The sequence below is a fragment of the Lepidochelys olivacea genome (assembly GCF_965140295.1).
Source record: "Lepidochelys olivacea isolate rLepOli2 genome assembly, chromosome: 4".
Classification (NCBI taxonomy): domain Eukaryota; kingdom Metazoa; phylum Chordata; order Testudines; family Cheloniidae; genus Lepidochelys; species Lepidochelys olivacea.
The window spans coordinates 117,716,528-117,739,812 of NC_140414.1; the positions used below are offsets into that span (position 1 = coordinate 117,716,528).

At 39.0% G+C, this 23,285-nt stretch overlaps 1 protein-coding gene across 8 annotated transcripts in view; it reads left to right on the forward strand.

Moving 5' to 3' along the window:
* LCORL (ligand dependent nuclear receptor corepressor like) overlaps positions 1–23,285 on the forward strand; it is a 179,228-nt gene that overhangs the window by 29,910 nt on the left and 126,033 nt on the right. The window lies entirely within an intron of this gene.

Sequence of the window (23,285 nt, forward strand, 5' to 3'; positions counted from 1 at the left end):
GCATAGCGCAAGCAAGAAACAGACTATTGTGTGGTTTAGACTCTCAACCAAAACTGGTGTTTGGAAGATGTTAATAGCTAGGATGAGGTAGTTGTCTGCTTCATTTTAGAAAATCTGACTAACTCAGCAGTTCAGATAGCCTACAGAAAGTGGAAAATTGAGCAGAATGGGATCTTTGTACCAGCTGACACCTGATAAACTTTAATTTTATTTTCAGGCATTTATATCCCCAAAAATGTAAGTGTAGCCCTACAGTCCTTCAGGGTATGAAGAGTCATCTGTGGAGTTCAGGAAGAGCTTGTGACCATTAAATAGTAGGTCCTCAATGGTTGGTTGTACCTCCCATGAGAAATGAGACAACTGAAGCCAGGATGCTCATCTTACCTCTACTGCAGTGGAAACAAACCTGGCTGCAGTGCTGACTGCATCAAGTGAAGCCTGCAAAGAAGTCTTCACCAACAGCTGACCCTATGTTGTTGTGGTGCTAAAGTTTAGGGGTCTCGAACTCAAATGACCATGAGGGCCACATGAGGAGTAGTGCTTTGGCCCGAGGGCCGCATCACTGACACCCCACCCTTGCTGTCCCTGGCCCCACCCCCACTCCCTCTCACAGAAGATTTTTCTCTCACATTCTATCACAACTTCTACCAGTACCAGTTCTACCCTTTGGCCTTTCTTCCACCTCAAAGGTTTTCTCAAAAATCATGTGAGAGGTGGGCAGCTATAACTATCCTCTAGGAATAACAGACTTTCCATATGTTGATGATCAGCTCCTCAATGGATCAGGAGGTGCTGTTGGCAGTTCAAATGAGAATTTCACTATTCTGCAGTTTAGGCCTACAAATAAATATCGAGAAATCAGCTTTGGCCTCTACACAGCAAATACTTTGTAAAGGAGTATTTCTCGAGTCGATGACAGGCAATGCTTATCTCCCTCCCGACAGGTTCCTCACTCTAAAGAATCTTATTCAAAGAATACAGCTCAGTTGTTAAGCTCAAGCAAGGACCTTGTCTGCAACTTCTGAGAAATGTGGCAGCTTGCATGTTTAACGTAAAATGCCAGTTTACATCTCTGACTCCAGGGATGGCTCTGGAGAGTTTATGTATCCAACTAGCACAGTCTCAACAAATAGGTATTTGTACCCAGTTGGGTCCCACAGTCACTCACCTGGTGGAAGGATCCTTCCAAGGCTTGTTCAGGAATCCTCTTTATCCAGAATCATCCTCTGGTCATAACATCAGATGCTTCCCTCTGGGGTCAGGGAGCACATTTAGGACCTCTCACAGGTCAGGGCAAAAGGTTGCAACAAGAACAATGCTTATATGTCAGCCTGCTGGAGTTCAGGGGGTTGGTCAGAAATGTCTGCCTCTACTTTCTTCCCCTAATCAAAACCAAGTCAATCAAGATCATACAAGCTATGTTATCTGTCATGTATTGTATCAGTCGTCTGGGAGGAGTATGTTTGTTTTCCCCCTTGCTCTGCACCACGGTGATAAACCTCAGGAATTGACGCACAGCCAACCAGAGTGTCATCTTGGCTTCTTACTTCTTAGGTATGCAGTACATCATTGCAGATGGCATCAGCAGAAATTTCCCCCTAAATTACAAATGAGAGTTGGACTCTTGAGTCCTCAAAAAAAAATACTTCTAGCTGGGGGGGAAGGGTTTCCAGAGGTTGACCTTTTCGCCACTGCAGCAAACACAAAGTGCAGAAAATTCTGTTCCAGAGGAGGATTTGATTCCCAATCTTTAGGAGACGCTTTCCTCATTACAAGGGTCTTTCACATGTATCCACCAACTCCATTGTTTTTAAATGTTCTCAACAAGGTCAAGCTGGACCAAGCCAGGGTCATTTTGATTGCAGCAACTTAAGACAAGTTTGGCTTCCTTACCTCATCAGACTGACCTCTTGCTCTCTGGTGGCTCCTGGTCAATTCTTGACTGTCTCAGAATGCAGGTTGAACAATTCACCACATTTTGAACATCTGCAACTTCAATTATGTCTCCTCAATGGTTTTCAGGACTAGAGGAATCCTGTCATTGGGAGTACAATTTATGCTGTTTGTTAGCAGGAAGGAATCCACAAGACATGCTTACCTCCGCAAATGGAGACTCTATCATCTTTGTAATTTCCGTCATCTTTCACCTGTCCAGTCATCTCTTTTCAGTCTTGGTTTAGCTGTTGGAATTGAAAACATGGGGGGAAGTGTGTCTCTATTTCTCGGTCTCTGTCCCCATTCCATCAAGGTGCACTTAGAGACACTCACCAGTAGGTTTCTCAGTTTTCACATATCTGACCAGAGGGAGATTTCTGAATGGTCTTGCAGATCTTTTTCTGCAAACTTAGAGATTCTGCTACATGTTGAGATCTCACCCTTGTTCTTAACTGTCTCATAAAACAACCCTTTAGAGCACACAGCTAGTGGCTCAGTTACATTTGTCTATTAAGATGGCCTTTTTGGTGGTCATCACTTCTATGCAAAGGGTTGGGGAGAGAGGGCTCTAATGATAGTTCCTTACCTTCTCCTTGGAGAACAAAATAAGTGATCATTATGACCCATCCAAAACTCTTACTGAAGGTTTTTTTTTCTGAATTTCATATTAGCCAGACTATGCACCTTTCAGTTTTCTTTCGTGAGCTACATCAGTCTACACAGGAAGCTACCTTCCATGCACTGTTAAGAGGGCAGTGGCCTTTGGTTTGACTAGAACCAGACCATTCAGGAAGTCTTCTAGACTGTTTCTGTTGTGGCTAGGTCTAGGGGATCTGCTATCTCTATTCAGAGACTTTTAAAATGGATCTCTAGATGTATTACCTGTTATGGTTTGATATTCAGCTTCCCCTACAAGTGATTGCACATTCTGCTAGATGACGGTCTGTCTGTCTGTTCTACACAAGGACATGCCAGTTGCTAATTGCTAGATTGGATGCTGGACTGTGTTCTGAGCCTCCTGCCACCTTAAGGGGTTACTGCTAAGGAGTCACCTGAAGTGGAGCACTCACAAGGAGGCTACTCTAAGAAGTAGAGGCTACTTAACTTGCACAGTAAATGGAGTTCTTTGAGATGTGTGTCTCTATGTATGCTCCCTTACCCATCCTCCTTCCTGTCTGCTTTTAACAACTTTTTAACAACTTTTTAACAAGGAGAGATTAAATGATTGGACAGATGTGATATGCATGGTATTTTTTTACTTAAATGCACCTCATTTATTTTGAGACTCATATACAAATTTCTCACAAGTTGTCTTCCCCAGTATGAAAATAAGGGCAAAGTACACCCCATGTACTATAAAATTATAATTCATGCCAAAACGATTTTATAAAATAGTGCCTGGATGCCACAACTCAGATCAGGACCTGATTGTGCTGAGCACTCTGTGTGTGTGTGTATCGGTGAGAACTTCAGAGCACAGATTGTCTATTTAAAAAGATAAAGGGGGGGGGTGGTGGTGGCGGTGGTGGTGGTGGTAAGGAAGGATGGCCCAGTATGTAGGGTACTGACCTGCGTTTAGTTCCTTGCTCTACCGTGGCTACCTTGTGTGACTTTGAGCAAGTCATTTGGTCTCCCTGCATTTTACAAATACAGAAGTATTATCCCCATTTCAAAGAGGGGATATGAGAATTAATACATTAAAGATTGTGACATGCTCCTATCATAATGAGGGTCTTGAGTATTTAAAATAGATTTTTACAGCTGAGGAACAGAGATTAAATGAGTTGTCCAGGGTCACACAGGAAACTGTTGCAGAGGCAGAAGTTAAATTTTTGAGTATTAGTCCAGTCTGTTAACCAAACCAAAAATAAATGTAAAGAGGGGAAACTTGCAGTACACGTTAATGGAAGATAGAAGTTTTATTTTAATTCTCTGTTTGGAAGTAGACAGCACAACTTTATTAATCTTAAGCCTATTCTGTGGATTTTCCTAATTATATTTTAAAGATCACTTGTTAAATTTTGCAGTCCTGTAGAAATTAGCCTCAAGATTACTGTGACTTTATCTTGGTACATTGCAACTTTATTGAAAAATTCATATTTAACTTGCTAAACTTGTTTAAAGTGTATACAAATTCCCTTAGGTTCTGCTCATCCCATTCACTTTGCTCAGAAAATTAAAGTGCTCTCTTTTGTTTCTTCGAAAATTGTGGACGGTACAGTAACTCCTCACTTAACGTTGTAGTTATGTTCCTGAAAAATGAAACTTTAAGTGAAACGATGTTAAACTAATCCAATTTTCTCATAAGATTTAATGTAAATGCTGGGGGTTAGATTCCAAGGAAATTTTTGGGGGGCAGACAAAAGGCATTATATACTGTACAGTACTGTACTGTGGTTGGGGAAGTGCCGTTGGCTTACCCCACACAGGCACAGCCTGCTGCAGGCAAGGACGCTAGGAAGCACCTTTGCAGCAGCAGTGGCAGCTTACCTGGAGAAGAATAGGTGCCCACTTTGCCAGGGGATGCTTCAGGCCCGCCTCTTCCCGTCCCCACTCTACTCCAAGCCTACCTCTTCGCACCTACACTCCTCCTCCTCTCCAGAGCACGCCGCATCCCCACTCCTTCCGCGCCCCCAGAAAGTCCTAAGCTCTGCCAAACAGCTGTTTGGTGGGCTTAGGATTTCTGGGAGGGAGGGGGAAGAGAGGAGATGCGGCGCTTCCTCGCTCCTGCCCCTCCCTCCCAGAAAGTCCTAAGCAGTGGGGGAAGTGCTGGGAGGGAGGGAGAGGTGGCGGAGAAGAGGAACTTGTGCAATGCTCCCTTGTAAAGTCCCTGCTCTTCCACAAAATCTTACATGCAGTGCACAAAGCAGGCAGCCCAAGGACGTTATAAGGGAGCATTGTACAACTTTAAATGAGCATGTTCCCTAATTGAGCAGCGACGTACCTTTGAAACAACATTAAGCAGGAGGATGTTAAGTGAGGAGTTACTGTATTTTTATATACTGCAGTTTCACTTTTTAAATCAGTGGTCCCCAAACTTTTCAGGATTGTGCACCCTCCCTGTCTACACTCCCCTGCACTCCTGGGGCTGGGAGTGTGGACACAGTTCCTGGGTGGAGTGGGGAGGTCATGGACAAGGTAAAGGGGCTGAGGCTGGGGGGTAGATCTGGGGCTGGGAACAGAGGCGTGGTTGAGGGCCAGGTGTGTGGCCATGGTTGGGGGCTGGAGCGGAACTGGGAGTGAAGCAGGGCTGGGTGGCGCTCGATCCCTGTGTGGCCTGGCCCAGGCCATGCTGCGCCCCCCTGAATGTTCCTCTGTGCCCCCCCACCCTCCAAAGGGGGGCATGCTCAACACTTTGGGGACCTCTGCTTTAAATGTCCTTTTGGATCTACAGTTCTGTTTTCAAACATAACTGGGAAAAACAAATGCATTTATCAAATGGAATGTCCTAAATTTCAGTATCATTTCTCCTAGAAGAGTAACATAAATATAGAGAGTCATAAAACAGCCCAAAAAAGGGGCAGGAGGGAAAAAGAGTTGTAAAGAGTTGTCACTTTGGATGGGCTATCACCAGCAGGAGAGTGAATTTGTGTGGGGGGGTGGAGGGTGAGAAAACCTGGATTTGTGCTGGAAATGGCCCACCTGATGATCACTTTAGATAAGCTATTACCAGCAGGACAGTGGGGTGGGAGGAGGTATTGTTTCATATTCTCTGTGTATATATAAAGCCTGCTGCAGTTTCCACGATATGCATCTGAGGAAGTGAGCTGTAGCTCACGAAAGCTTATGCTCTAATAAATTGGTTAGTCTCTAAGGTGCCACAAGTACTCCTTTTCTTTTCTTTTTGCGAATACAGACTAACACGGCTGTTACTCTGAAACCTATTTTAGGACAGGGCACTGATTAAATAATTTAAACTGGAAAAACAAAATTATTAGACTATACAAATGAATATTACTGAAAAATGTTTAGCAGATCATTTTGTAGTAATATACTTGGTTTAATTTTAAATGATTGAAATAAAATGCAGAAAAACCTCAATCTAAAGCTGTATGCTATGGCCTTGGCTATTTCAAATAGAAACGTCTGAATCTGGGAATTCCCCTTCTTTGTTTAGCAGTGAAAATTGCATGTTTGCTTGGAAAAATAAGGGGAATTTCCAAAATCGGAAGTTTTGTTTTTTGAGGTCAATTGCTAAACTGTCTAGGTCAGTACTCTTCTCTTGATCTGGCTGGTTGGAGTGTAGTTGCCGTAACTGAACTCCAAGTGTAGTAACCCAAGTCAAAATATTTCAACATGAGCAAAGGTGGAAGGCCACTTGACCCAATTCATGGTTATTTTGAGAAAGTTCATGAAGATGGAAAAGAATCTGAGGCAAAAACTGCAAAAAAAAAAAAAAAAAAAAAAAAGAGTGAGTGGGAAGGCAGACCATATGAGGAAACATTTAGTTTTTGCTGCTGCAGTTTGTAAAAAGACACACCAGAACCACTGCTGTTGGCTATATTTACACAAGTGTTAGAGTCAGACTCTGAGGATGAAGGTACTGTTAAAACTGCATTGCCTTTGCCAAATACATCAAATGAACGCAGATCCAGGTTGGCGAGAGACAATGAGGAGGAAGTATGGTTTTTCAGACACAAATGGATATGTTTGTAGCAAAAACAGCTCCAGAACTGAAACACAATTTTCAGACAAATTGCAGATTGCATTTTTTTTTTTAATGGCTGTAATAGTGTCTCTTAGGTTATTGCGCTTCCAGCTCTTCAGGCAATGATCAGCTATCTAAAACCAAGCTACAAGTCACCCAGTCAAAAGCCAGTAGCAGATGAACTGATACAGTTACTGGTGGCTTGAGGGTGGAAGCATGCAAGAGATTACATGGAAAAGTGTTAGTACAAGATAAGGGAAAAGGCGCAAAGTATGAAAAGTGATCTGGATCAAGATGACAACATTTTGGTTACACATGTATGTGTATCACATTGGCTAAATCTACTCGGACAAGACCTAATCCCAAGTGGTTTGATAAAACATGTAGATTTACAAAAGTGTGTTTGTAATCCCCATCAGGCTGGAGCCTCGTTAAAAGAATGCCAATGATCTGTAAAACCCCAAATCCCTGGTGACGCACACTGGAACAGTCAAATAATATGCCTGGAAACCATGTTAAAAATCGGCTGCATTATTTTAGGATTGTGAGTGATCTTGAGACGGAACATGAAGACTGTGTTCTGTATAATTAATAATCAAGGGATTTTTCTGAGAAGCAAAAAACTTGGTCAGTTGAAACCAGTTGCTGTGCCACTTGACGCTCCAAAGGGACACATCAACGATTGCTGTTGCATGTGAAGTATGGTTGTATCTAATGAAAAATGAAGGTCTTGCTCCGTGCAAGGCTAAAGTACAAAAAGAGATTTAATGGGGCAATTACTCCTGTACACATGTTGGCCAACCTCCTTCATCCAAAATATGCAGGAAAGAAATTGTCAGCTGAACAAAAAAAAATTGCAAGGCAAAGCCCTCTTGCATTAAATTAATATTTTAAATCAATATTTTCATCTGCTATCAAGGAAAAAGTTTCCTCTGTGACATTGTGGAAAAATCAGAGTATCTTCATTCTTCAGTCGTACTCAGTAGAACTGCTGGTGCAGTTGTTGTATCCAGCAAGTTAAGCAAGCATAGATACACCTATTCAAAATTGAGGAATAAGCTCAGTCTATCTGCTACATCAAAGTTGGTCTTCTGCTACAGAATGCTGGATGGCCAAATGGATCTGGACCAGTTGTCTGCAACTCTGCATGTTTTTGACTGCTTGATGCTTCAAGCCTGCAACTCTCTATTATTACTTTCATATAATCAAAATGGTTTTTGACTTGTTTGTATTAAAATGAAAACTGAAAAGAGTTGATGTATAACTTTTTGAGAAAATATTGAACCAAAATATATACAGACATTCTGATGTTTAGTATTTTAATTACATATTTTAGTAGTGTGCCCACTGAAGTTTTATTTTATTTGTACAATCCTAAATTAACATCCAAATCTCTTATGTAACCACAAGTTTTATATGTAACAAACTAAACACAATGTGCTGTGCACTAATCGTTCGTAAAATAGAAAATGCCTTAAACTGGGACAAACTAGTTTTTTCTCTGTTAAATTCCATGCCATCCTTACAAAACTTCTGTTGACACAGTGAGTGCACAAGGAATAGCTCAGGTCCCAAAGAATTATCCATGAGCCTCAAGGTCCTCTTCCCCTGTTGGGATAGAGAGGCCATAACTTTTTCTAAAAATCCTTTTCTTCATTGTAGTAAAAAATAGGTATTGGATGTGGACATCATCCCTGCCCCAGAAGGCTTTCAGTCAATGAAAATATTGGAGTAGAAGAGTGATACGAAATGCGATGCACCAGAAACTGATAAATGAGCAGTGATGAGTATGTATTTTGTCTATTTGTAAGCTTAGCGTGGTTATACATTATTGTTTACTAAGCTATAACCTCTACTCTGGATCAGATCAGAATAAAAACACAAGTTTCAGAAGAGTCTAGAAGAATATCAGACTTTTTAAAAGTATAATGTTGAATACAAATCTTTGGAATGCAAACACTTATCTTTCAGTCCCTACCATCTTCTCTTCTCTTCTCTTCCTCTCTCCTCCCCCCCCCCCCCAAAAAAAAAAAAAAGAAAAAAAAGAAAAAGTCTAAAGCTGCAGCAGACTAGTGTAGGGCCAGATTTATATAGGCTTCCTAGTTGATCCATGGTGACATCAGGTGTTACTTTAGAGGGCTGTTGTGCCTCTGTCTCTTTAGGGGTGTTCTTCCCTAGGTTTATACTATAGTCCAGAACTAGATCTTTCAAGCTGTCAGTCTCTTTTCACAGTTTATTACATTGAAGGTGATCCTTTGACTTTCATACAGGGCTTTCCTCCTGACAGTTTGTATTTGCATGTTTTGGAGGTGCTGACACCAACTTCATGATGTGCTTCTTTGGTGGGATGTCACTTGTGAGGTCTCCTAAATCTTCCAGAGGGGGGTTCCATTCTTCCTCCTGTCTTACAAATATCACTGAGTCTGTATCATGACACGGACAACACTCTCTTGCAACCTCCCTTGTTGGTGTTATAGTGCTAAGCAGGCATAAGCCATGATGAAACAGGCTATAAACGATGTATATATTGCCGGAAACTGTGTGGCATTCTTTTGCATACTTCCAAGATAGGTTGTTTCATCATTTTATAAACTTGCGGGATGAAACCTCGTAAGTTGGGGTACAATAGATACTGAAAGAGTTCATCAGGATCTCTCACGATGTTGGCATTGGGTAACGCAAAAAGTGTTGCAACCAATACAGAGGAATTCTATCTTAGACCTTGTCCTAAAAGATAAAGAGAAACTTATCACAGAACTAAAAACTAATATGGTGGCTTAGTACAAGTGATCATGACTTTTTTACATTTATAAATGTGCAGACAAAATAGAGTCCAGCCCAGTAGCATATTTACTTGGTGTTTTAATAGGGCCAATTTCACAAAGCTGAAAACAATTGTGAGCCAAATCAGCTGGGAGGAAGAATTTAATCAGAAAAACGTGAATAAGTTCTTAAATGATTCTCAATTACTAGATGCCCCAAAAGCAATAGGTCCACTAATTGAGGAAGAAGATTATGCTGAATAAAAAACCAACCTGCTTTAGCGGGGAAGTGAAGGCAACTGTAAAAATTAATATATACGTATGAATGGAAGAAAGGGAAAGCTGATAGTAATGAATATAAATCAGAAGTTGGGAAGTACAGAAAATTGATAAGGGAAGCCCGTGAACACAAGGAAAAATCTATGGCCAGTAGAGTTAGGCATAATAAGGATTTTTTAAAATATATTAGGAACAAAAAGAATCCTGACAGTGGTCCATTGTGAGGTGGAAATGGTAGGATCATCAGTAATAATGCAGAAAAGGCTGAGTTTTCTATCAATATTTATTCTATATTTGAGTGAAAAAGCAGATGATACAGTCTCAGTGTATGATGATAACACTCTCTTTTTTTTCCATTCCATTTATATCTCTGGAGGATGTCAAACACACATGACTAACTTTAGTAGCTTCTAAGTCAATAGGTCCAGATAACTTGCATCCAAGAATTTTAGAAAAGGTGGCTTAGGAGCTGCTGGACTGTTAATGATGATTTTCAGTAAGTCTTGGAGCACTGGGGAAGTTCCAGAAAACTGAAAGAAAGCTAATGTTTGTGTGAATTTTTAACAGGATGACCTGGGTAATTATAGGCTGTCACCCAGGCAAGATAATGGAGAAGCTGATATGGGACCTGGTTAATAGTGAACTAAAGCAGGGTAATGTAATTAATGTAAATCAACATGGTTTTATGGAAAATAGATCTTGTCAAACTAACTTGATCTCTCTCTCCAAGTTTGATTTATAAAGGTAATAGTGTTGGATGTAATATACCGAGACTTCTGTAAGGCTTTTGACTTGGTGCTGCAGGACATTTTGATTGAAAAAAGGAAACCAATGATATAAAACTAACACGGTACACATTAAATGAATTAAAAGATGGCTTACTGATAGGTCTCAAAATGTAACTAAGTGAGAAATCGTTTCTGAGTAATCTGTTCTAGTGAGGTCCCGCAGGGTTTGGTGCTTGGCCTTGTGCTGTTTAACATCTCTAACAATGACCTGGATGAAAACAAAATAATCACTGAAAGTCTGCAGATGACTAAAAATTGGGGAAGTTGTAAATAACAAAGGGGGCAGGTCACTGATACAAAGCTATCTAGATCGCTTGATTAAACTGTGCGCAAGCAAACAATATCAGTTTTAATATGGCTAAATGTATACATCTAGGAACGAGGAATGTAGGCCAGACTTACAGAATGGGGGACTCTATCCTGGGAAGCAACGACTGAAAAAGATTTGGATGTAATTGTGCATAATCATCTGAACATGAATTCCCACTGCAATGCTTTGGCCAGAAGAGCTAATGCAGTCATGGGATACATAAACCGGAGACTCTAATGTAGGAGTATTGAGATTTTATATCTATATTTGGTGCTGGTGTAGCCATTGCTGAAATACTGTGTCCAGTTCAGGTGCCTGCAATTCAAGAAGGATGTTGATAAACTGGAGAGGGTTCAGAGAAGAGTCACGAGAATGATTAAAGAACTATAAAGTACAATTTCTAATCATAGACTGAGCTCCTTCGATCTATTTAGTTTAGCAAAGAGAAGATTATGGGGTGATTTGATTAGTCTAATCTATGTGGGAAACAAATATATTTAACAATGGGTTCTTCATTCTAGCAGAGAAAGGTATAACATGATCCAATGGCTGGAAGCTGAAGCTAGACAAATTCAGACTGGAAATAAGGTGTACATTTTTAACAGTGAGAGTAATTAATCATTGGAACAATTTACCATGAATCATGGTGAATTCTCCATCACTGACCCTTTTAAATCAAGATTGGATATTTTTCTAAAAAGAGATGATCTATGATCTCTACTATGTTACTTCCCCAAAATAATTCCCAGAAGAGGTCATACTAGATGATCATAGTGTTCGCTTCTGGCCTTAGAATCTATGACCTATAACTCTTTGGGTGCTGTCTGTTTATCCCCTAAATACTGAGCCCTCTTTTGTTTCTCCAGCAACTGTTGTGCAAGCCTCTTCTTATCCCAACATCACCCCCTCTCAAACTCTGTGCAGCCCCTTTTACACCACTTTGTCTGCACAACTTTATATTCACACCTAGTCACCTTTGTTTTGAGCTATAGGTTAACCCTTAAAGTGCACATTTTTAAGGCGTTTACCCTCTGGAAATCTGGTGTTGCAACCCCCAAGACAAAACCACCTATCACCTCTCTCTTCAAAGAATCATAGTATTCACAGAGAGCTTTGACAAATTGGTTTACAGTAGTCACACAAAAATTAACTCTAATCTTTCTCACCAGAAATCCACCACATGTCTACGTATTTGCATGAAAAGAAAACCAGTTAAACAACCAAACAAATAATCAGAATATATGTACTAAGGTTTAACTTTTGTCAGCTGTTGACGCTGGAGAATTTTCCTTTACAGGTGTCTTTCTTTTTTTTTCTTTTGAGTTTATCTCAGTCTAAGGGCCTCTCTTTTATTACAAAACCTGTAAAACTGTCTTGTAAAATAAAATATCAGGCTGTTTTTCTACTATTTAAAACTGTATTAAAACAGTGCTTTACAAATGCCATTTTAGACATGCGTGTGCTCTTTTTCTCCCTCACTTGCTCAGTTTTTGAAATTTCTTTTCTACTAACAGTGTTGTTCCAGCCATAGACAAACATTTTTTAACATTAGTACATTTCTCCATTCTCCCATTATAAAAAAACATGCAAACACCATTCTACATGTTCTTCCCTCCCCTCACAGGGAGGAAAATCTTCCTTATTTTACACAAAATTAATCTCCTTTTCTGGGAAGTACTAATTTCCTGGGACATACATACAAACACCTTTTATCCTGTAGAAAAAAAGATTACATGTACAGCTACAATACATATACTGACTTTTTAACCCATTTCAAAACACACACACACACACACACACTATAAATAAAAATCTTGGCTGGAGTAAAAAAACCCAGTATATTAACACCCAAAAATAAACCATTTGTAACCAAATACTTTTAAAAACGACACACCTATGTATACCCTTTTCTGGGGGCAGACACATGTTTTGCCATAGAAAAAATGACACATTGCATGTGCACCTAAACCACAAATAACAATTTGTGGTTTTAGTATTAAAACTAGTATTTAGTATTAAAACTAACTTTAAAAACACCCCTTTTTAAAAAACATGTTTTTAAAAGCAACGTTTCAGAAATTTATCTTCCACTTCAGAAGAATCAAGTGCCAGCACAACTTTACTCTGTTTTCCTACACAAGAACTTGGGCCTTTTGGTTAAAGAGCAAGCAAAATTTTAGTTAGTAGTATTCCCCAGATGCAGAAATCCCTATAAAAGCTGTTTTAAGTACCATTTTTTTTTTTTTAAACCATGTTAAACACAGGCATAGTTAAAATGGAATTGTATCTGGCCCTTCCACATTACGGCTTAAAGTTTTTGGTTCCATACTAAATAACTCCCTCTGCAATAAAGATGTATCATGATTAGTAAGAAACGTATAGACAAAGGGCGAGGGGGCGGGGGAGTAGGTAGATATACAGAGTTATAAAGTAACCACACCATTGTAAGCTTACAAACCAGGTGCCAGCTCATGTCCCTAGGCCTTAATGAACACTGACAAACGTATAGCTGGACCCAGCCTGGCTCACCTGTGTGTTAACATTGTTAAAATAAATCTTAAGTTGATAAGAATGTGTTTAGTGTTTAGAGTTGAATGTAGGACTGTTGATTATCACAGCTAACTCATGTGATTAACTCAAATTAATTTCAATTTAAAAAATCTTGATTTAATTGCAGTTTTAATTGCACTGTTAATAGAATACCAATTAATATTAAATATTTAGGATGTTTTTTCTACATTTTCAAATATATTGATTTTAGTTACAACGTAGAATAAAAAGTGTACAGTGCTCACTTTATATTTTTATTACAAATATTTGCACTGTAAAAATGATATATCTTTCAATTCACCTCATATGAGTACCATAGTGCAGTCTCTTTAACATGAAAGCACAACTTACAAACGTAGATTTTTTTTGTTTGTTTTGTTACATAACTGCATTCAAAAACAAAACAATGTACAACTTTAGAGCCTACAGGTCCACTCAGTCTTCCCCTTGTTCAGCCAATCACTAAGAGAAACAAGTTTGTTTACATTTATGGGAGATAATGCTGCTCTCTTCTTATTTACAATGTCACCTGAAAGTGAGAACAGACATTCACATGGCACTGTTGTAGCCTGCATATCTTATCTGGCACGTAAATACCTTGCAAAACATTTGTATGCCCCTTCAGGCTTTGGCCACCATTCCAGAGGACATGCTGATGACACTCATTTTTTAAAAAAAATGCGTTTATTAAATTTATGACTGAACTCCTTGGGGGAGAATTGTATTTTCTTCTGCTGTGTGTTTTACTTGCACTCTGCCATATATTTTGTGTTATGGCAGTCTTGGATGATGACCCAGCATGTTTTTGTTTATTTTAAGAACGCTTTCACAGCAGATTTGACAAAACACAAAAGATACCAATGTGAGGTTTCTAAAGATAGCTACAGCAGTCGCCCCAAGATTTAAGACTCTGAAGTGCCTTCCAAAATCCGAGAAGGACGGGGTCTGGAGCATGCTTTTAGAAGTCTTAAAAAAGAAACACTTTGATGCGGAAACTACAGAACCAAAAAAGAAAATCAACCTTTTGCTGGTGGCATCTGACTCAGATAATGAAAATGAACGTGTGTCAATCTGCACTGCTTTGGATCATTATTGAGCTGAACCAGTCATCAGCATGGACACATGTCCTCTGGAATGGTGGTTGAAGCATGAAGGGACATATGAATCTTCAGTGCATCTGGCACATAAATATCTTGCAATGCTGGCTACAACAGTGCCACGAGAATGTGTGTTCTCACTTTCAGGTGACATTGTGAACTAGAAGAGGGCAGCATTATCTTCTTCAAACGTAAACCAACTTGTTTCTCTTAGTGATTGGCTGAACAAGAACTAGGATTGAGTGGATTTTTAGGCTCTAAAGTTTTACATTGTTTTATTTTTGAATGCATTTTTTGTATATAATACATTTGTAAATTAAACTTTCATGATAGAGATTGCAATACAGTACTTGTATTAAGTGAATTGAAAAATATTTTTTTATTTTTACAATGCAAATATTTATAACTGAGCACTGTACACTTTGTATTCTATGTTAAAATTGAAATCCATATATTTAAAAATGCGAAAAAAATCCAAAAATATTTATATAAATGGTATTCTATTGTTTAACAGCACGATTAATCTCAATTTAATTTTTTAATAGCTTGACAGCCCTAGTTGAAATGCTTGTAGGGTGTTGCATATATTGCTCTCACTTATAACATCTGTAGCCCAAAATATAAAGTTATATTAAGTGTTAATGATGTAAACGTGTGTAATTACATTAATTAAATGCTGCTTTCTTGTTTCGTGAGTTTATGCAAAGTGCTGGTCCTACACAGAAGAAGGTCCATTGATGTTTCACAAAGGCTCATTTGGTTTCAAAGGGCAAAAACTTTGATTGCACCCCTGCCACACACCCACCTATGAAGAGGAGACAGGCACTGATATGTATTCCATAAGTTTGAACTCTGGAGGAAAGGGAAAAAAAAATCCCTGACCAGGAGGAACTGTATCTCCGTGCTACTTGGAATTTGGAGAGGGCAATATTTGTAAGCATAAGCAAGGGATCCCCAAGCTGCTTAGCTTGGGTTAGCTCTAACGAACATAGAAAGCTTACATATCTCAGCAGCTTCTTTTACCTTTTGGAACTTAAGACTGTAACTCGTTTGTGTGTGTGTATGTTCACCCGCTTTAACATTACTAATTTATTTTTCCTAATTTATAAATCTTTAGTTTTTATTACAGGATTGGCTACAAGCATTGTCTCTGAGTGACATAAGGTACAATTGACCTCTGATAAGTGACTGGCCCTTCGGGACTTGGAGTAATCTGAATATTGTTGTGATTTTTGGTATAAGGAACCATCTATTACTAAGACTGGGTTGCAGAGTAGACTAATGTGCCCAAGGAGATTGTCTGTGACTCCATGTTAAGGCTGTTCTAGTGCTTGGGGAGTTTACATTTAATACTTGTTGAAATCTAGTTATAGCACCTAAAACCAGTTTGGGGTTTGTGCCCTGATTTGTAACAGTCTGCCCTGATGTTGGCACCCAAGTTTGTGAGCCTCTCAAGACAGCTTGACAACCATATCTTACAGTCTAGCAACATTAACCCTGTCCAAAGGTGCTTTCTGTTGTAAAAGGACTACTGGTCTCTCCAAAAAACTCATATTTTGTACCATCATACTGCTTTGGTTCAATCAAAACTTCAGAGTATGTTAACACATTGTTTTGATCACTATCACCCTTAACTGATAGATTCATGTGTAATTTATGTATTTCTCCCGGAACATCCCCTTTTGGTGGTCTCTGGATAATAACTGTCTTTTTAGTTTTTAGTTAAGAGGTTCTCAAACTGGGGGTCGTGAGGTTATTACATGGGGGAGTTGCAAGCTGTCAGCTGCCACCCCAAACCCCACTTTGCCTCTAGCATTTATAATAGTGTTAAATATTTAAAAAGTGTTTTTAATTTATAAGGGGGGCCACAGTCAGAGGCTTGCTGTGTGAAAGGGATCACCAGTACAAAAATTTGAGAACCACTGAGTTAAAATATATTTTTCTATTTCAATTAAAAACAGCACTGTAAATCCTTTTTAAACAGTAAATAAACATACACAGCAATTCTGACTGTTACCGAATCCCCCATTCCTATCTATTTACCTTGCAGCTGCAAATGAATTTGTTTTAAACATTTCTTTTGTGCATTAGGTTATGGTTTTGTTTTTACATGAAAGTGGACCTAGCACCCGTATTCTTACAGAATTAAATAGTAAAGAGAGCACAAATACCTGTAGGTTTTAGTTATGTGATAGGGAGCATGTTCTTACAGCATACTCTTATTTTATAAATATGGTGGAAGTTTGTGGCTCCCTTCACCATTTCCGACATGGGGTAGGCCAAGGGATTGCTATTGAAAATGAACTCTACTTTTTTGAACTTGTCATTACTTTGTTTTAGTTGCCAGAGAGTTTGATCCATGGCATTTTTACAAACATCAAAGGTTTATTAAACCAGACATAGCCCTTGTCAGCTGGTCCCACCTTGATTGCCCAAACCTGGATATTCATTAAAACTGTTTATGGATCCTTTTGCAAATCGTAACATCTTACTTTGCTGTAACCTTAAGGACCTGGTATCTGTTTACACAACTGCCGAAGGCTGTAGATCCACCCAGGCAATTTCAAAGAACAGATTGATTAAGCCAGGAATTCCAAGGCATATTGATGGGTGTTTTGTCAGCTATATTGTTCTCAAGAACGTGGTTTGAGAGAGAAAGCTATACAACCTAGTCATTTTTTGCTTTATTTCAACCACGGGGTTTTAGTTCAGCCAGATTTTACAACAGACATTCCATCTTTTTTGTTGTAAAATGTTTGGTTTTTTTAAAGACAATAGCTAGAGTTTTTGAAAGCTACCCCCTTGAAAGCTTTTTTTTTGGGGGGGGGGACCCTTCAAAGCCCCCATTTTATTTAAGGGCCACACTGGCCTTGCACTAGAACCCACACAAATATAAAGACCTTTTCATCAGTTACTTTTATTTACAGATGCCATGTTTTATTATATTTAATGTCACATTGGTCCATTCACCATTCTCTAACTTTAGATGTCTTGCAAATCTTTTTCCTAAACCAGGTTCTGTAACTTTTTGTGCGGATCATGTGATCAATACAATATATTACATGGGTATCCTTCAGTTTGATGATTTTGTTTAAAACCCTGGTAGGGTCTCGAGAGCTTTGCACGGCATTTACTAAGGCAGCCTCTTGTGCTAAACTTCCTTGGGTTAAGCAGACACATTTCATTGCATAACCTATGACGGTAACCTTGTTTAATAAGATTTCCACATATAAGTTGGCACCACTGGGCCCAGGACTTGCAGTTTATATCCTCCGAAATCTAAATCCAGCAGTCATAATCTTGCTGGCCTGATGTGTCTATAACACAACCTCCACAGTCTTCAGAATGCTTCTTCCTAAGGCAACGATTAAGGACAACATAAACGCTCTTTTATGAAATACGACTCTCTTATGCTCACATGGTACAGGCTCAGTTAGCTCTATGCCAAGTCCCTTCTTCAATCCATATAGCCATCGTCCTCTTCATGCTTGGTGTCCTCTTGAACAATTTGTCTTGGTGCTGAGCAAAAACAAATTGTCCAGGGCTTCTGGGTCCTCTGTAGAAAGGTGTTGTGAAGCTCTGTGCCCCAGAAGTAAAACACCAGAGGGGAGGGTCTTATGGGGACAGAGGGTGAGTTCAAAGTAGACCTTTTCAGTGAAGTGATGTGGTATATCTAAAAGATTTCATAAAATCTAATAGAAAAAAAGAGTGGAGAGCAGCATGCAGTTGAATCTTTGAATACGAATCCTGAACTGTAAAAATACAAATATACTAGTAGGGCTTTATTATTAGCCTTTTGCTCAAGAAAAAGACACCAAGTGCTCAAAGTTGAAAGAGAGAAAAGCAGCAAAGTCTAACAAACTAAGTTTAGTGACATTAAGGTTGCACCAAAATCCATCCCCTTGGACATGTGGAAGAAACAAGGGAAAGTTTTCCAGTACTTGTGGCTGTTTTCATATCCTCTTCGATACTGATAGCGTAGTCCAGAGGTATTCACTTCTATAACCAATGTATGCTGAAACAACAAATATCCCAACTTTATCCAATTCTTTAACACACAATCTTGATGTTGACCTCATACTACTTGTATCAGTTTATTGATAGTTAATTTCTCTGGATAGTTATTTTGCTTCAGCCCTGCTGAAATTGTTAACATTTTGTGACAGAGTGAGTTTGATGAACTAAATGCCTCTTGGCATGCATGATCAGCAGCACTGTAGATGAAGTAAAAATGACAAGGAATACTGGAAACTCTTTCCCTAACTTGTTTTCACACTTTCAAGGGTCTGGATAGATTTGGGGAAGGGGGTTGTCCTGATGCAGCCTTAACCAAAAATATGTTTTGTAGTTTTCTTCTTTGTGAGGAAGATTGGTGTACTACAGGAGGTATCTCTCCGGGGCAGAGTGGAGAGAAGGAGAGCTGGAGAGGGAGAAACAGCATTGCTGAGGCTTGCTGGCTGTGTTGACTGTTTTATATGGTGAGAGGGTCTCTATATCTCATATTTAATCACCAATGAAAAGTCCGTGAAGTAAATACGCTATGGGTAGACCACTATGTTTAGCAATGACAACATAACCCGTCAGTGGTTTGCATGATTTCTTGTTTCCTGAAATATTCCCTAATCAATCCTGTAATTCCAAAAAATGAGTTTGGCTAACAGCAGCTGCAGCAGCATTATCTGTACTTGTATTCCAGGTCTCTCTGTATGAAGCATACCTCTCCACCTGTCAGTGAGTAACACCAGCAGTCAAAAGTGTGACACGTGCTTTACATATAATACATTTTTCTTTTAATAGATTACAAGGTCAGAAAGACCCATCATGATCATCTAGTCTGACCTGCACATTGCAGGCCACAGAACCTCCTTACCCCCTCCTGTAATAGACCCATAACCTCTGAATGAGTTCCTGAAGTCCTCAAATCATGATGTAAAGACTTCAAGTTACAGAGAATCCACCATTTACACTTGTTCAAACCTGCAAGCAAACCCTACCCCATGCTGCACAGGAAGGTGAAGCTGCCAATCTGACTTGGGGCGGGAAATTCCTTCCCAACCCCAAATATGGTGATGAGTTAGACCCCTGAGCATGTGGGCAAGACCCAGCAGCCAGACACCTGGGAAAGAAATCTCTGTAGTAACTCAGAGCCCTCCCCATCTAGTGTCCCATAACTGGCCACGCGAGATATTTTCAACTAGCAGTTGCAAATTGGGTACATGCCATTTAGGAAGTCTCATGATACCGTTCCCTCCATAAACTTATCAAACTCAGTCTGAAGCCAGTTAGGATTATTTTTTTCCCCCTTGGAAGGCTGTTCCAGAATGTCACTCTTCCGTTGGTTAGAAACGTTTGTCTAGTTTCAAACCTAAACTTGTTGATGGCCAGTTTGTATCCATTTGTTCTTGTGTCAACACTGGTGCATTAGTTAAATACCAGGTGGGGGAGGAGTTATTTATCCTGGTATTTATCCCTCTGATAGAGTTTTTCATACAATTACTCCTGTATTTAGCCTAATGACAAGGCTTAGGATGACCTAATGTAACAGACATTTGTTTCCTACCACAGTACACTATTTCGGAAGATTCACCTGTAATACAGTCTGGCTCTTTAAACCTCAATATGTGGGGTCATGGTGTAAACATAATTTATAGAAAGAACGACGAGTACTTGTGGCACCTTACAGTCTAACAAATTTATTTGAAAGTAAGCTTTTGTGGGCTAAAGCCCACTTCATCAGAAGCATGCAGTGGAAAATACAGGAGGAAGCTATATATATATAATATATATATAAATACACACACACACACCATGAAAAAATGGGAGAATCGATTTAAGGTGGGCTATTATCAGCAGGAGAAAAAAAAACTTTTGTAGTCATCTTTTTTATGATCACTACAAAAGATTTTTTTTTCCCTCCTGATAATAGCCCACCTTAATCTATTGGTCTCATTAAGAGTTGGTATGGTAACCACCTTTTTTTTTTCATGGTGTGTGTGTATATGTGTGTGTGTGTATGTATAATAAAAAATAAAAATAGCTTCCTCCTGTATTTTCCACTACATGTATCTGATGAAGTGGGCTTTAGCCCACGAAAGCTTATGTTCAAATAAATTTTAGTCTCTAGGGTGTCACAGGTACTCGTCGTTCTTTCTGCTGATACAGACTAACACGGCTACCACAGTGAAAGATAATTTACCATTATACTTTGTCATCGGTAACTGTCAGCTTTGACCAGCAACAACAAAATGTTGATGTTAAATACAGTAACTTTTAACACCTTTTGCCATATATTTTGTATAGTTATTTCTTTTAACATTCTTCCAATCTACTCATAGTAAAGAATCACACACACTTAATTTCGTACATCAAACTACTTTTAGTATGTTTTCAAAAACGATCTTAAGACAATGTCAGATAAAAAAAAAAGTCACTCTACTCTTAAAATATAAAGGTTAGTTTTTGTTTTATCACTGCAAACTGCCATAAAAATTCAAGCAGTTCATAAACTCCAATAAGCATTCGGAATTCTTCTCATGCAAAACACAGATTCTTTTTATAGACTCTTCACCCTTGTTAAAATGGAAGTCTCACGTAACCTGCACTGTTGTGGAACTACTACCCCAGTGTAGTAATGGAGCTTTTCAGTTACCTGCATGTAAACTGGTCAAATGATGTAATAGGACAAAGTTATGAGAAGCAATTTCTCAACACTTTAAATGGCTGCTTCTTGAAACAGTTAGTTCTAGAGTGCACAAGAGCAAAGACTCAGTGTACTCTTAAGTAACATGCAGGAGTTAATTCAAGAAGTAACTAGCTGAAACCAAGTAATGATGACTACAATATAATAAAATTTAAAGTTCTAGAGGGAGGAAAAGTACCAAAAATGAACATAATGACATTGTATTGCAGGTTATTTGAGACACCCCAGGCTTAGACTGCATATGTTCAATATGATGTGTGCTCTGCTGGAGTCCTCGGCTTGCGCTTGCTCTTCCCTTAATGGAAAGTTGACACCTCCTTGGTAGGGCTGGAGTTAGGGTATAGCTATAACAGACATATGCCTAGGTCACCAGCTCACAGAGTCATACGATGTCAGAATCTAAGCTTTCATTTTGAAAGCACTTCTTTCTAGCTTTGATGTTTGCAAAGAAAAGTTTGAAAATATGAACCGTTGATACCAACACAGTAAACATTTGTCTGGGCCTGGAGATAGTATCCAACATAGAAAGAAGCAGACCCAGGTAAACCAAGGAGGGAAGTTGACCCAGGTTGACTATCTGAGCAGACTGAGATCTGAAATTGGTCCTAGTTTAGTTGCACGTGGACAGGAATTTGTATTACAATTAGCCATAGAGCTGATTTTAAAAAAGTAAATGGGGGAGAGCTAGTGCAGAAATGCCAGTCATTTTAATTTTGCCGGTGTAGGAAAAAGAATTACTTTTCAGTTATTTAAAATTAACATTTTTGCAAAAAATTCACTTTTGAATTTTTAACTTTTCTTCCTCCCTGCCCCTTTCTCATGTTGCCACTGAAAAGTTGAACAAGAAAGGAAAAACAAAAAGACACTCTCCCGCCCTCTCCGGAGTTAATTTGCAGAAATTTTTCAGCTGAAAATGTTAGCTATTTTTCTTAAGAAAAAATCCTTTAAATTTTTTTGACCAGTTCTGTTGGTTCTTTTTCGGTTTCTCCAGGTATGAGCAGAAGCATACTGAGAGATTGGTCTGTAGAAGATGACATTTACACTAACAGTGCTTTTCTTATTTAATAATTAAAGGAAAGTAATTTCATGGACCTCCCGTTCACAAAGCTGCTATAACTATGCAAATCCAAATGGTTAGAAATGGCAAAACTAACATCATTATTCAACAATCTTCAGAGATGTTTCAACGGGGTTGACCTGTAATTTGTAGAATTAATTGCCCAAAAAGTAATTATAATGAGTACACAGCGTGCATGAGTACCTCAAAGAGACAGCTTAGCATAAGACGTCTTTTTAGTACTGTCTCAGTATCAGAAGAATGATTTCATGAAGTGATAAGCATGCATGATGTAATTCAGTAGCATACCTTAAGCAGACGGGAGAGAGCTCTCCCGTTGACTTAATTATTGCTGCCCTGCGAGCGATGGTAGCTATGTTGGTGGGAGAACCTCTCCCACTGACACAGCACTGTCCACACAATTGCTTTTAATCAGTGTAACTTGTGTCACTCTGGGATGGCTTATTCACACCCCTAAGCAACATAACTTAGCCCTACTTAAGCTGTAGTGTGTACACAGCCTAAGACTCTCTCCTGCCACTCCAACACAGTGTTGGAAACTCCTCCCCCCTTTCCAGCAGTAGACTTGAACCACCTCTTCTGTTTCCTCTTGTCAATTGCCTCCTGACACATCATCTTTTCTTCTGTTGTAGTCCTATGGAATTGATATTTCCAGATGCCTTAAGTAAACTGGTAAATCTTGAAAATATTTTGATTTGTCTCATCCTTAATTTTAAAACATTTTTGTATGAGACTAGGGAGAATTCTTGGGAGATCTTCCTCCCCCCTGCCACCCGAAAAAAAGTGCACTACAATTCAAAAAGAGGAAACAAGCTTTGTTAGTCTAGAAAAGTTCATAATTGATATATTTGTAGAAATTCATATTATTAGAATGCATATTCAAGTTATATAATTCTGAAGATCAAAGCTGAGAACCTTTGTGTTTTGAAGATTCACATTTTTGTCATAGAGGAACCTACCTCTCAATGAAATGAAGATACTGCTTCATTTGTGGAGAAGCTATGAGGTTAATCGTCTCACCTTTAAGATTCCTTGTAGTTATTTTTAAATCTGATAAGGTTGTTGGGGCATGGCTTAGTAGGCTGATTCGGTACAGATGGCACTTGCCTTGTCTTAGGTTGATCTTCTAGTTCTGTTG